The sequence below is a fragment of the Lathyrus oleraceus genome, chromosome 5, assembly GCF_024323335.1.
Source record: "Lathyrus oleraceus cultivar Zhongwan6 chromosome 5, CAAS_Psat_ZW6_1.0, whole genome shotgun sequence".
Lineage (NCBI taxonomy): Eukaryota > Viridiplantae > Streptophyta > Magnoliopsida > Fabales > Fabaceae > Lathyrus > Lathyrus oleraceus.
In genome coordinates, this window is record NC_066583.1 from 596444872 (window position 1) to 596461090 (window position 16219).

Sequence of the window (16219 nt, forward strand, 5' to 3'; positions counted from 1 at the left end):
ATCAGTTATTGATTCATTACTTTCAAGACAGTTTGACTGGTGCTGCTCTGAGATGGTATATGGGGCTAGACAATGCAAGTGTTCGCACGTTCAACAATTTGGGTGAGGCTTTTGTGAAATATTATAAGTATAATATGGATATGGCGCCTGATAGAGGCCACCTGAGGTCTATGTCTCAGAAGGATAAAGACACGTTTAAAGAATACCCTCAAAGATGGAGGGAACTTGCTACTCAGATTAATCTTCCATTGGAAGAGAAGAAGATAACGAAAATTTTCCTGAAGACCCTGAGTTCGTTTTATTACGAGCGCATGATTGCCAGTGCCCCCAGTTACTTTACTGAGATGGTAAACATGGTGATGAGGTTAGAAGAAGGAATCCGTGAGGGGTGTTTGTCTAAGGAAGAGGTGTCATTTAGTAAGAAGTATGGAAGTGGTTTTGCCAGAAAGAAGTTAGGGGAAACCAATGCAGTGTCCGTGGGGAGGCAGAGGAGCCTCATGTCAGAAGAAACCCTCAACCGCATCAGAATCAACATCAAGTTTCATCAGTAATTCCAGTATTTTCAAATAATTACAACAATCAATCAGTTTTAATTTAGCAACAACAACGTCAACAACAACCGCAAGAAAGAACCAACAACAACAACAACAATAATAATCAACAACAAAACTTCGAGAGGAAGAAGGTCTCTTTTGACCCTATTCTTATGTCATACGCTGAACTCTACCCATCTTTGGTTCTCAAGAACCTACTTCAACCAAGAAATCCACCTCAAATTCCCGAGCCACTTCCATGGTGGTATAAGCCTGAACTCCGTTGTGCCTTTCATCAAGGAGCTCTCGCCCATGATATTGAAAACTGTTACCCATTGAATTATGAGGTACGGAAACTTGTGAAGAATGGAATGGTGTCCTTTGAGGACCGTGCGCCGAATGTAGCTCTTCTATCAACATGGTAGATGGTTATCCTAGAGAATATAAGGTTTATGATGTTCGCCATATCAGACAGTCGTTGGTTTCAATTCATAGAGATATCTGTTTGGTCAGTGATTGTGAACATGACCATGATAGTTGTGTGGTATGCAGTGTGAATCCTCGAGGATGTGTTATTGTCAAGAGGGACATTCAGAGATTGATGGATGAAGGGCTTATCCAAGTTTGTCAATCAAGAGGGGTAGATGATGTCCATGTGATAGTACTAGTGTTTAAGACCCCTGAGCGGGTCGTAATTCAATTTGATAGTAGCAGCAACAACAACGTCAATAGATCCGTATTGTCGTTGGTAATACAATTAACGGGCCCTGTCCCATATACATTCGATAAAGTTGTGCCTTATCAGTATAATGCCACCATGGTGGAGAATGGTCAAGAGGTTCCATTGCCTACAACAAATTATGTTGTGAATATAGCCAATATTACGAAGGTGACCCGTAGTGGTCGTGTGTTTGGCCCAGTCTTTCCAAAGGATGTAGAAGAGGCTGCAGTCAATAAGAAGGTGGACGTACCAGTGGTGAATTCGGTTAGTGCTCCAGTTTTTCATTATGGTGAATCTAGCAAGCTAAATCCTAATGATGATGACGAGGTACTACGATTAATCAAGAGGAGTGAATTTAATATGGTGGAGCAGCTGGTCCAAACTCCGTCGAAGATTTCAGTGTTGTCTCTGTTGATGAATTCTGAAGCGCACAGAGAAGCATTGCAAAAAGTGTTAGAGCAAGCCTATGTTGAGCATGATATAACTGTGGATCAATTTGACCACATTGTAGGTAACATTACTTCTTATAACAATCTATTTTTTTTATGAAGAGCTTCCTGAGGAAGGAAGAAATCACAATTTGGCGCTCCATATTTCGATGAACTGCAAGGAGGATGCGTTGTCCAATGTGTTGGTTGATACTAGTTCTTCTTTGAATGTACTCCCGAAATCAACTCTTTCCAGGTTATCCTATCAAGGCGCCCCGATGAGGTATAGTGGCGTGACCGTCAAAGCGTTTGATGGTTCTTGCAAAACTGTCATTGGAGAAGTGGACCTTCCAGTCAAGATAGGTCCGAGTGATTTTCAAATTACTTTTCAAGTAATGGATATCCACCCAGCCTACAACTACTTATTAAGGAGGCCATGGATTCATGAAGTAGGAGTTGTAACGTCTACTCTGCACCAGAAATTGAAATTTGTGAATGTCGCAACGCGAAAAACAACCGGCGGATAAAAAAACACGTTTACAGAGCCGCCACCGACTCTATTCATCCTATGACGGAAAGGGAGCGCAGGACTAACCTAAGAAAGGGAAAGGAACGATCTTACGACCAGAGATTGCAAGGTACGGGAGTCGGTTACGCAAGGGGAAGGTATTAGTACCCCTCACGTCCGTCGTACTCGACGGGATCCACGCTCAAAAGAATAGGAAAACGTTGCTAATAAAAACTGCTCAAAGAAATGCACACACTGGAATAGTAAACAGGTGAAAGAAGATGGAAGAAGTGGACTCGACAGGATGTCGCATCCTGAGGCTACGTAGTTTGTCAGAAACAAACATCAGAGTCAACGTAGTTCGGGGGAAAGGAGACATGCTCGCTAGGATATCACATCCTATGCCTACGTATCTTCTCTATCTAGAGTAAGAATCAGAGTACTCGTAGCTCAGCTAACGCACGCCGAAACAAAACACGAAAAAAGAGACGCTGAGACGTCAAAAGAAACACTCAACAAGAAACGGAATGCCAATCCATGGACTTACACCCGACTCCTGACAACAAAAAGGAAATAGAATTCCAATACATGGACTTACATCCGACTCCAAACAAACAACACAAACAAGGAAACAGAATGCCAATACATGGACTTACATCCGACTCCAAACAAATAGCACACGCTAACCAGCGAACACCAAAGAAAAAGGTCATCAGACTGACAAACTAATAGGGAGTCTGGAACTCGAGCCTAATAGTTGTCACACAAACGCAAAGAGACGCTGAGACGTCAAAATACACAAAAAAAAAGGTTGACACACACAGACTCAAAAATGAAAAAGGTGCCCGGAGAGATCTCGCTTGATCTCCTGCCTACGTATCTCATCTGGTATGAGAATCAGGGCGACGTAGTTCCCCTTAACAGGGGAGAAACTCTCTCCTAACTAGAGACCAGGGAAACAACAAACTAAAAGGGAGACTAAGACTCGAGCCTAATAGTTGTCATGCAATCCACAATCCCTAAGTTGAAGTCTCTAATCAGAACCTAACTCACACAGGAAGCAAGTCAGCTCAAACAGCAAGTAAACACCAATCATAAATGATCAAGCATCACACACTATATTCACACAAGAGGCCCAAACAATGGGTAGGCTTTAGTCAAGAGGGGTCATATCAACCTCGACAAACAAGCCAAAACTATAGGGGTATGCTGAAGCTCTTAACCACTAACATTGAGAGTTAGGGTGAAGCTGATGAAATGTGGTAATGAGGATTATACCTCATGCTCTTAACCTTGGCCTGGGTGAGCTCAAATCAAAGAAGGCATGGGGATCCAGAAAGAGGGACCCTATTCCACTTGACTGACTCTATATAAAGATCTTGGGTACATTGTTTAAGAGCATCAGCGCGTAGTGCGAGCATAATGAACGACTCACTGAATAACAGGGGACTGATTGCTAATCCCTTCTATCTGTCAATTGCCTCTTCACTTAGGAGGGCTTATCAAGTAACATGCCTCACTAGGAGGTCTTTGCACAAATGTAAACAAACACAATCAGAGCCTCTTAAGGAGGACTTCAGCCAGAATGCATGTCAAAAAGGTGACAGGACTTCCAGACTACATGGAGTAAGAGGGCTAAACTACCTCAGTGGTGTATCAACCACACACCAAAGCTTAAGCAAAAGCTAGCTAGCAAGCAACTAATGTACCTGTACAAAATCCAAACAGTTAATATTGTATTCAGAAAACCAACAGACAACAACAGTGGAACTTTCGAATATCTACACAATGCAAGTCATTAGTGCAAGCACTCAAGTGGGTTCATCACATCAATGGACCTACAACACAACCAGAGTTAGTAATCAAAGAAACTTGCATCTCAAATAATGAGACCAAACCAACCATTAGTGCCAAACGCTCAAACCTGAAACACAAAGCTCAATTAGTATGTGTACAAACCACTAGTACAAAGACTAGGTTCAAAAGCAAGTCAAATGACCAAAACAAAAGTCAATATTTCACATGAAGCACATTCAAACAAACAAGAAGGTGTCCTCAAAAGGATCAAGACCAATTCATAAGGCAAAGGCATCAAATGATCAACATAAAACAAAGACAAACAAATGAGCACAAAATGGACAATCAAATTAGAAAATCCAAATCAAAACAGAAAAGCATCCAATGGCTATGAAATTGTTTATACAAGCTTATCATGTTATGAACAAACATCATGCAAAAAATTAGATCCAGAAGAGCCAAATGGTATATGAATGAAAATGCACAAATGCAACATCAACGAATGTGACACAAATTGTCACACTATATGTTCATGTGTCCAAAACAGTGATGGCAAATGATAAAAATTCCAAACCAAAGCCAAAAATTTAAATCACATGTTAAGATCAAACATGCAAAATTTCAGAGCAATTGGATTAACCATGAGCATTTCACAAAACCTTTATCATGACATATCAATTTGGCACCATGTTCAATCAAAAATCACAAAGCAAAAATCCAGCAACCAACAATTCATGAAATTAATGCTAAAAAATACTAGACATTAAAACAAACTCATGAAAAAAAATTGGAATTAAATTGAAGCATTTTACAATTTTTGATGATTTTTTTAAACATGTATGGAATAATATGGAAAATGAAATTTGAATGAAATTCACAAAATGCGTCAACCTGGACTTGAACCCACGCTCACAAGGTTGGCAAGGCGCTCAAAAAATGAAATCAGAAACATGCTATGCCAGGAATCGAACTCACGCGTGAAAAGTTAACAAGAGAAATCAAAATAAATTCACAAAACGCCATGGCCAGGAATCGAGCGCGCGCATACAAGGTCCAAAATGAGCGCTCAAATTAAATTATGAAAGCGCATGGTGAAGGAATCGAACCCACGCGAGGCAAGTCCAGGAGCGCTTAACCAAACGCAGTGTTTTGGCCACGAAACCCTAGCCTGTTGCAGACGGCGGAGGACGGCGGTAACAACCGTCTTCTCCGGCTGTCCAGGCGGAGGAGATCCAAATTTTTTTCCAGATTTTTGCAAACTATATACCGTTGGAAAGCTCTTGCAACGCACAATCTAAATCTACAATCCAAATCTCCTAATTCTCTCTAGATTTTCTGGATCAAAGAGAAACTTAATCTAGTGCAAAACTTTAAATCAACCATACGTGTTCATTTTTCATCCGTTTTCAAATCCAAACACATCAGCATGCTCAGGGATGCAAGATCTACGCATTTATCACAAGAAGTTGGCAAAAAAGAGAGGTCAAAATTTCACTTACTTGAAGTGGCAGTGATTGAATTCGTGTGTTCAAGCCTCCTCCAGCTCCAGATCAACTTCCTGAACCTTGATTTGAAGCTTTGTGTAAGAATTAACACTTGAAATCACTTGGATCTAGCTCAAAATCAAGTTTCCATTTCCATGTTCAAGCTCTTGATGTGCATGAATCTTGATAGAATTCTTCAAACCAGAGGTGGATTCCTACTCAATGATGCATGATAAACAAGATTATGCAAGAATTTTGTGAAATTGTATGAAGAAATTTGAAAATTGAAGAGAGAGAATTTTTGGAGGGAATGTGAATTCTAGATCTCAAAAGTTTGTTATGAGCAAATTCTGTTAGGGTTTGGCTTTTATATCATCCCTTAATCACACTGAAATTAGGATTAGACTTGGTGTTAAACATGATTAGTGAACTATGAAATGTTTTGCAAAAATGCCAAAGTGAGCTTGCATGGCCATGTAGCACGTGCCAAATCCCATGCAATGCTTGGATTTCACTTAAAACCATTCAATAATCATCATGCAATTGGTAGCTTGCTTGTATCCTCAACCAAATTTGAATTATGAAGTTTCCCTCTATTTTGCACATGTGTGAATAGGTGAGCCTATGAGCTTCTTCCATGGAAGGCAAGGCTTCATTTGGAAAGTATTGGTCAAGACAAGCATTTTGCAAAAAGAGTGGACCAATTTGGAGTTTTGTGGCAAACGTTATGCCATGTTGAACTTCCATGCATGCTTTGTGATCATCTGGCCATAATTTCTCAATAAATTATCAGATGGACATGAAATTGGACTTTTTGAAAATGGGAGAGAAAGATGTTCAACTTTCATGTTCACCAAAAATCCATTTGAAGCTTCTTTGTTGTTGAAAAGTCCAGTTGAATGTGGACCAGAAACTTGCCATTTTTGGAAAGTTTCAATTACTAGTCACTTTCCATTTTTGGAAACTTTTGCCATGACTTCAAAATCTTCAAGATAGATGTTTAGAATGACAAATGGACCTCTTTTAAACATGATTGAGGTGTTTAAATTCATCTCCCCAACTCATAGCCCTCAGCTCTGCACAGTTGACTTGTTTGGTCCTCAGATGACCTTGAAATGCCCTAATCAGCTTGAGCCTCTACCACTTGGGGAAATGGCTCAGAAATGAAACCCTAGCTCATACAAGCCCAATATAATGATCATGTGATCCTCTTCTTCAGCAAGTACCTCATTTCTTTGAGAAGCCCTGGTTGAAAGAATGGCATTGATTAGGGTTGACCAGAGGTCAAAACCCTAATCCAAAGGAACTTGAGGATGCATCTTGAAACCCTGACTGAAGCACAAACCCTCAGATGGTTGATCACCAATCCAAAGAGACCCTCAGGCTTGAATCATGTAACTTCTCCATCTCTTGAAAAGACTTTGGAGGATGGCTTTCTCACTTTCAGATGATATGCAAAAATGTAATGCCTAATGTCCTAAAACATGAAATGCAATGTATCAAACTAGTCTCCAAAGAGGAGGGCAAATTTTGAGGTGTTATAGCTGCCCCTATTCAATCCACTGTGAACCTGTCGATATGAACAGCCTCGGCTTTCAGATGATCAGGGTGAAGAGTGGTTGAATACCAAGAACAGACAAACAATTTACGCTCCGCTGGGAATTAAGTAACAATGTTTGTCAGAATCGGCAAAGAGGTGATCTTGAAATAAAAATCCGTCTAGTACGGTGAGATTCATCCTGAATACCGAAAAGAATGTTTAACCTGAATAAATGGTAACACAAGAACCATGGCCTGAATGCCGCTCATCAGTCTGAATTCTGGACATCGGAATATGAGATGACTAATATCGGTCTGAACACCGAGAGACTGGCCTGAATGCCACTTCGGTCTGAATACCGAAAAAATTGGCCTGCACGCCACTTCGGTCTGAATACCAGAACAACTGGCCTGAATGCCACAAGCACTTCGACCTGAACGTCGGAAACTTCTTCGATCTGAACATCGGGAAAATTGGCCTGAGTGTCACAAGTGCTTCGACCTGAACGTCGGAAACTTCTTCGATCTGAACATCGGAAAGATTGGCCTGAATGCCACAAGTGCTTCGACCTGAACGTCGGAAACTTCTTCGATCTGAACATCAGAAAGATTGGCCTGAATGCCACAAGTGCTTCGACCTGAACGTCGAAAACTTCTTCGATCTGAACATCGAAAAAATTGGCCTGAATGCCACATCCGCTGGGGATTTTCTCCTTGTTGTTATTATTTTTGCTTCTCTTGGACCCCCAAATCTTCTTCGATTTTTACTGTTAAACAATGAACCCCGTTCTCCATTTGAACCCCGTTCTCCAAAAGACACTCTGCGTCTCCTTTTCTCCTGATGGACCCCAATCTCCGCGCTGATCGTGTAACGTTATCCAATCTTCATTCCCATCTCCGCACGACGGAAATTTTCCTCCAATAGCGCACTACTGGGGAATATTGCTAATTCAAAAATCATGATGCCAAACTCCTCAGAGTAACATCTTCACCAACCAGCAAAACCAATTCTCAAACGGTAACCACGGTCCGAGACTAGTCTTATGCTTGCAATGCTGATGCATGAGTTTTTTTTTCTTCTGTTTTACAGCGTAATGCTCCATAATCATGGAAATGCTACGTAATGAGTTATGCAATATGCTATGCTTTTCTAAATGATGAATGTATAAGAGATATCCCCCTCAGGGGACGACACGAGCAACTCTGCTGAGGAACTCGATATCGCTCCACTCTCCACCCTGCTGGGGAATAGCACTGCTGCTGGGGAAAGCAACCCTTACTGGGATATCCTCCACTGAACCCGATCCGCTTGGGGATTTCGCTGGGGAAACAGCTACCAACGCACACCTCCGCTGGGGAAACGGCAACCTTCCGACTGCTAGGGATATAACAATCTCAACCTTGCTAGGGGAAACAACAATCTTCAGGCCTGACTGCCGAAGAAATACCGATCTCGAACCTGCTGGGGAGGTACGACATATTTGACACGGAACGCCCGTCGAATCGTCGGACAATAGCCTTCACCACCTAACCATGGTGTCAACTTTCCACTTTTCAGACTTTGAAGAGTCTTCTTGATTAAACCTCCAGGATCGTCACAAATCTCTCGTCGTCTTTTCACCATTCTTCAACTTCTCGTCCCTGATTGGACCCGAAGGAATCTTTCGTCAAAAAGCTTCACATCACAACCTGCAAGTGAGTGAAAATATCTAACAGCACCTGCAAAAGAGATCGTTAGATAAAAACGTGCCCTAGGCGTGCCAAAATTTCAACACCTGGGTCACTCAACCTTCCGAATAAGATTTCAAGCTTTCAATCCTATAAACATGCATTGGAAGGGACCCCTATGTCACAAAATGAAAAGATTCTTTATCAAAATAAACGGATGTTTTTGCAATCAAAGCGGTAATGAAAACAAAAACAAAATTATTTGACTGAATATGCATTTTATTGATTGAAAAGGTGGCTCGTAACTGAGCAATACACAGGAAGCAATCCCTGAAAAGAGGTAATTGCGCACAAAAGGAAAATCTATCCTAATGGCAATGTGAACCCGTGATCTCATCGAGTTCCAATCCGGTTACAACCTATATGTCCTCAAGATTCTCCACACTTTCTGCCTTCTGAACAAGACGCTTCCGACCGATCCCTGTCGGGGATTATCCATGTGTCAAATCCAAAGCACAAACGATCATGCTAGACGCAGTTGTTCGTTTCATTCCCTCTTTTGCCTGGACCGCCCTTTCGGGTTTTCAGTCCACCGGGATACCCTTTTTTGCCCAAGCCGCCCTTGTGGGGTTTTCGACTTGCCAGGTGTACATTTTTTCTCCTTTTATCCCTAATTTTTTTCCCGAACCTTTTTCATTTTTTTTTGGTTCGCCGGGATGCCCATTTTTGCCTGGACTATTTTATTCTTTTCGTCCAGCGGGTCTCTTATACGAAGTATTTTTTAACTGCGTCCGCATTCACAGGGGATGGAAAATCCTCGCCATCCATGGTCGTCAACAACAAGGCTCCGCCAGAGAAAACCTTCTTGACCACGAATGGACCCTCATAATTGGGTGTCCACTTGCCCCGACGATCGTTCTGAGGAGGAAGGATCCTTTTCAACACCATATCTCCCACGTGATATACCCGAGGTCGCACCTTTCGATTAAAAGCGCGCTTCATTCGCTGCTGGTACAACTGCCCATGACAAATGGCCGCTAGCCTCTTTTCCTCAATCAGGCTCAACTCTTCGTACCGAGTCCTTACCCACTCAGCTTCTTCTAATTTCACGTCCATCAGGACTCTCAACGACGGAATCTGAACCTCAACCGGTAGTACAACTTCCATCCCATACACCAGCGAGAAAGGCGTTCCCCTAGTAGACGTACGCACCGAGGTTCGATACCCATGCAATGCAAACGACAACATCTCGTTCCAATCCTTATAGGTCACAACCATTTTCTGCACAATCTTCTTAATATTCTTATTAGCTGCCTCGACCGCCCCATTCATCTTCGGACGATAAGGAGAAGAATTGTGATGCTCGATCTTGAACTCCCGACACAGTTCTGCCATCATCTTATTATTGAGATTAGAACCATTATCAGTAATGATTCTTTCGGGAACCCCATATCTGCAAATGATGTCTCTTTTGAGGAACCTGGCAACGACCTGTTTCTTCACGTTTGCATAAGACCCCGCTTCCACCCATTTGGTGAAGTAATTAATAGCCACTAATATGAACCGGTGCCCATTCGAAGTCGTAGGCTCGATCTTCCCAATCATATCAATGCCCCACATAGCAAACGGCCACGGAGATGACATCAAACTCAACGGGTTTGGAGGCACGTGCACCTTGTCAGCATAAATCTGGCATTTATGACACTTCCGCACGAAGTTGAAACACTGAGCCTCCATCGTCATCCAGTAATAACCAGCCCTTAACAACTTTTTCACCATCGCATTCCCACTGGCATGGGTACCAAACGACCCCTCGTGCACTTCTTTCATCAATTGGCTTGCTTCTTTGTCATCGACACATCTAAGCAAAACCCAATCGAAATTCCTCTTGTACAAAACCCCATCCTTATTCAGATAGAACACCATGGCCAACCTCCTCAGAGTCTTTCGATCTTTCTTAGACGCTCCCTCGGGATACTCTTGGGTCTCCAGATAGCGTTTGATGTCATAATACCACGGCTTTTCATCATCATGCGCTGTGTCGACAGCAAACACATAAGCCGGTCTATCCAATCGTCCCACCTCAACACTAGGGAACTGATTCCACCACTGCACCTTAATCAAAGCGGCCAGAGTAGCCAAAGCATCTGCCAAAGGATTCTCTTCCCTCGGCACATGGTGCAATTCCACCTTGGTGAAAAACGTCAACAATCTCCTCGTATAGTCCTAGTATGGAATTAAATGAGATTGATGCGTATACCATTTCCCGTTAACTTGGTTCACAACCAAAGTTGAATCTCCATAGATAACAAGGTTTTTGATCCGCAAATCAATCGCCTCTTTGATACCCAAGATACAAGCTTCGTATTCAGCCACATTGTTGGTGCATTCAAATGTTAGCCGGACAGCAAAAGGAATGTGGGATCCCTTCGGCGTAACCAAAACAACACCAACTCCACTACCATTCACGTTAACGACCCCATCAAACATCAGAATCCATTCAGAATCAAGGTCAGGCCCCTCCTCCGGGATAGGTTCCTCACAATCTTTCGATTTAAGAAAAATGATGTCCTCATCAGGGAATTCAAACTTCATCGGTTGATAATCCTCAATGGGTTGCTGGGCAAGGTAATCAGACAATACACTCCCCTTTATTGCCTTTTGAGAGGTGTACTGGATATCATATTCAGTCAAGATCATTTGCCATCTCGCAACCCGTCCGGTCAATGCTGGCTTCTCAAATATATACTTGATCGGATCCATCTTGGAATCAACAAAGTGGTATGAACCAGCATATACTGTCTCAGTCGGCGAGCAGCCCATACCAAAGCACAACAAGTTTTCTCGAGCAGTGAATATCTTGTTTCACAGTCGGTAAACTTTTTGCTAAGGTAGTAAATTGCATGCTCTTTTCGACCAGACTCGTCATGCTGCCCCAGTACACACCCCATAGACCCCTCGAGGACTGTCAAGTACAGGATTAACGGTCGTCCCTCCACAGGAGGCATCAGAATCGGAGGCTCCTGCAAATATTCTTTTATCTTTTCAAATGCCGCTTGGCAATCATTATTCCACCTGACCGTTTGATATTTTCTCAATAACTTGAATATGGGTTCACACGTGGCCGTTAGATGAGATATGAACCTTGAAATGTAGTTCAATCTACCTAAGAAATCACGAACCTCCTTTTTTGTTCTCGGTTCAGGCATTTCTTGTATTGCTTTTACTTTAGCAGGATCAACCTCGATTCCTCTTTCACTTACAATGAACCCCAACAATTTACCGGACCGCACTCCGAAAGTGCACTTATTCGGATTCAACCTCAGTCTGAATTGTCTCAACCGGTCAAACAACTTGGCCAGATCTACCAAATACCCCTCTTCTATTTGGGACTTTGCTATCATGTCATCAACATAGCATTCAATTTCATGATGAATCATATCATGAAACAAAGTCACCATAGCTCTTTGATACGTGGCACCGGCGTTCTTGAGACCGAATGGCATCACCTTATAACAAAAAGTGCCCCATGGTGTGATGAACGTTGTTTTCTCCATGTCATCTGGCGACATTTTGATTTGATTATAGCCAGAAAAACCATCCATGAAGGAGAACACCGAGAATTGAGCTGTATTATCCATCAACATATCAATGTGAGGTAATGGGAAATCATCCTTCGGGATAGCTCTGTTAAAATCTCGATAGTCCACACACATCCTCACCTTTCCATCCTTCTTCGGCACCGACACAATATTCGCGACCCAAGGCGGATAATTAGTGACAGCTAGGAAACCAACATCCAACTGTTTTTGTACTTCCTCTTTAATTTTCATGGCCATTTCAGGTCGAGTTCTGCGCAACTTCTGCTTCACTGGAGGACAATCTGCTCTCAATGGCAACTTGTGCACAACGATATCGGTATCCAGCCCTGGCATATCCTGATAAGACCAAGCGAAGATATCAACATACTCTTTCAGCAGTGCTACCATTCTGCTCTTGACATTCACCTCCAAAGCAGCCCCAACCTTTACTTCTTTTCTGACCTCCTCGGTACCCAGATTCACAACCTCGACTTGCTCCTCATGCGGTTGAATCACCTTCTCCTCTTGCTTCAACAACCTGGCTAACTCCTCCGGCAGTTCACAATCTTCTTCGCCTTCTTCTTCGACATGATAGATTGGATTGTCGAAGTCATAGGAGGGTGTAACAGGATTGTTATCAATGAGATCCGGAGAATGATCGCGTCTTCATGAATGTTGATTCATGCATTGCTTTTAGAACCGGAACGAAGCATATTAAAAGGGAGAAAAATGAAAAACATTGCCATTTTTATTGTTTTATTTTTTTAAACTGCAAAAATAAATGAAAAACAGGGAACACCGCTTTTAATGAAAAAACATCCTTTTATTGATGATGCAAATATTGCAAAATGAAACACATGAGGTGCCCCTTACAATGAACCATTACGTTTCGGGCAAAACGCATGGAACAGAATTAAAAAACAGAAATATTACTCTTCACGTAGAGTGACAATGATGATCTTTTCGGCCTTCCAGTTCTGGATCTCCATCCCTGGTACGCACGGTTTAATCCACGAATCGAGCTCGCAGTCACTGTCGACCTCTTCACCCACCGCACAGATGTGATATGGATCTAGCATTCCAGCACTGGTGAACGTGAATGGCTGACGACGGCCTCTATTCTGCCCAGACGAGCCTCGGCCCGGCTGATAACCAACCCCAAACCTGTCTTCCTTTGCCACGATGTTTATCATTCTTCCCCAACCTGGGGCTTCTCCACTCTTCACCACCTCAGTGCCTGTTTGTAAGAAGAAATGGACGGCTTCTTCTCCTCCTTAGCAAAAATGGCATTCTCCACCTTGACGGTTTCAAACGCCTGACTCGGTGTTTCCCATATTTCACCGTCCATTTCCACATATTTGAACGATGACAAGTGGCTGACAAAAATGTCCTCCTCCCCAGAAGCTGTTACAACCTGCCCGTCCCAGATATACTTTAACTTCTGGTGCAAAGTTGAAGTCACTGCCCCAGCAGCGTGTATCCAATGTCGACCCAACAAGCAACTGTATGCCGGCTGAATATCCATGACATAAAACACAGACTTGAACACCTCGGGCCCGATCTTCACAGGGAGCTCCACTTCCCCAAACACAACCCTTTTAGAGCCATCAAATGCTCTAACCACCAGGTCAGTCGGCCTCAAGATCAACCCTTCACAATCCAGCTTTGCCAGGGCCTTCTTCGGTAACACATTGAGTGACGAGCCGGTATCCACCAAAACGTGCGAAAACACTGCTCCTTTACACTCCATTGAGATGTGTAATGCCTTATTGTGATTACGCCTGTCCACCGTAAGATCCAAATCAGTGAAACCCAACCCATGGCTGGCATTGACATTAGACACCACTGTCTCCAACCGATTTACCGTTATATCCTGCGGGACATAGGCTCTCTTTAATATTTTCAACAAAGCCTCTCTATGCCCTTCGGAGCTCAACAACAAATATAAGATCGAAATCTTGGACGGAGTCTGCTGCAGATGGTCAACAAGCTTATATTCAGACTTCTTGATGATCCTCAGAAATTCCTCGGCTTCGTCATCAAGTTCTTTTTCCGACCCAGCAGGCGCCGATGCCGCTATAGGAGTACCCTCACTCACCACCTGCTTACCTCTTGCCCTGGCTAAAGCCTCGGCCTTATCTTTCTTTTCTTTTTCTCCCTCCCCGCTCCTTAATGTGTCAGGCGCAAACAACCTTCCGCTGCGAGTGAAACCACTGGGTCCGGCATTATCCACCTTTGAAACGGTGGTTTCACCTGCAGCCTGATCCTCCTGCTTCTCTCCATTGCAATATACCTCCCCACCATAATCCCACGGCACAGCATCGTCGTTTTCATATGGAATAGGCCCCGGTACCGTGACGGTAACGGGAGCCGCATCTGCTGGCGCTAACAAGTTGATCGGATCAAAATAGATGGTTATGGTGGAAACATCCTCCCTCTCCAAACCAACTCTCTCAAACCTAAGACTTCCGTCATTCATCATTCTCTGGACAGCCTCTCTCAACATCACACATCCATTTGGAGCAACGGTGCAAGCGGCACAACAATCATCACAACCCGGAAAAACTCCATTCTCTAATAATTGTCTCTTGACCTCAGCCAATGGAGTCTTTAACCGATCCACGTCCATCACCCCAATTGTCCTCCTATCCTCGGAAATTGCATTCACCCCCATCTGACCATGCGTCGGCATGGGATTAGCATTAACATTCGGCGATGGTGCAAAATTGATGGCCTTGGAATCTACCAGATCCTGAACCACATGCTTGAAAGCTTTACAATTCTCAACCTTGTGTCCAGGGGCATCAGAATGGAACTCGCACTTGGCATTCTCATCATAGTTGGCAGGCCTCTGATCCGGTCTCAACGGAGCCAATGTTCTTAGCTAAACCAATCCCAGATCTTTCAAATTCTTCAACAAAAATGAATACGTCATAGGCGGCCTATCAAACTGACGATCAGTCATTCGTCCTCTCACTTGATACCCGGCCCGTTGTGTTCTCTGTTGGAACGGCGGTCGTTGTTGTTGCTGTTGTTGTTGCTGTTGTGCAGGTTGATTATCAGCAGGAATTGTTATTGCAGCAGTGTGCTGGTAGTAACGATCCCTATCGTGTCCTCTTTGGGCATACATAACACTCGTGTCACCCTCCTTCTTACGCTGACCATTACCAAAGGGTTTCTTCGACCCAGAAGACGAAGCATTTCCCTGTATCTTCCCCATTTTAAGTCAGCTTTCAATTCTCTCCCCTGCCACCACTATATCTGTAAAACCAGTGACGAGACAACCCACCATTCTCTCAGCAAAAATCCCCTGAAGGGTACCCATGAACAGATCAGACATTTCTCGATCTACCAACGGAGGTTGAACTCTGGAAGCCAACTCCCTCCACCTTTGCGCATATTCTTTAAACCCCTCATTTGGCTTCAGAGACATACCCTGCAGTTGGGTACACCTAGGAGCCATGTCAGCATTGAATTGATACTGTTTAAAGAAAGCATCCCCCAAATCCTGCCAGCTCTTGATATCTGATGACCTCAACTTAGTATACCACTCAAGAGACCCACCAGACAAGCTATCCTGGAAGAAGTACATCCAGAGCTTCTGATCCATGGTATAGGCAGATATTTTCCGGACAAAGGCCTGGAGATGAGTTTCCGGGAAAGAACTCCCATTATACTTATCAAACGTGGGCACTTTAAACTTTTGTGGGATCACAATCCCCTCAACTAGCCCCATGTTTGTCATGTTGATAGCCCCAGGAGTAGCATGGATTTCCAGAGCCCTGATCTTCTCTGCTAGTGCCTGAATCTCTTTGTTTGGCGGTTGAACACCGTACTGACCAAACTGCTCGTTCAACACAGAGAACTGATCTTCTTCCTTATCCTCCATGGCCCCAAAGAAAGGAGGAAACTGATTATCCTTCACAGGACCTGGCCCTCCGCCTGCAGCAAAACCAAAAC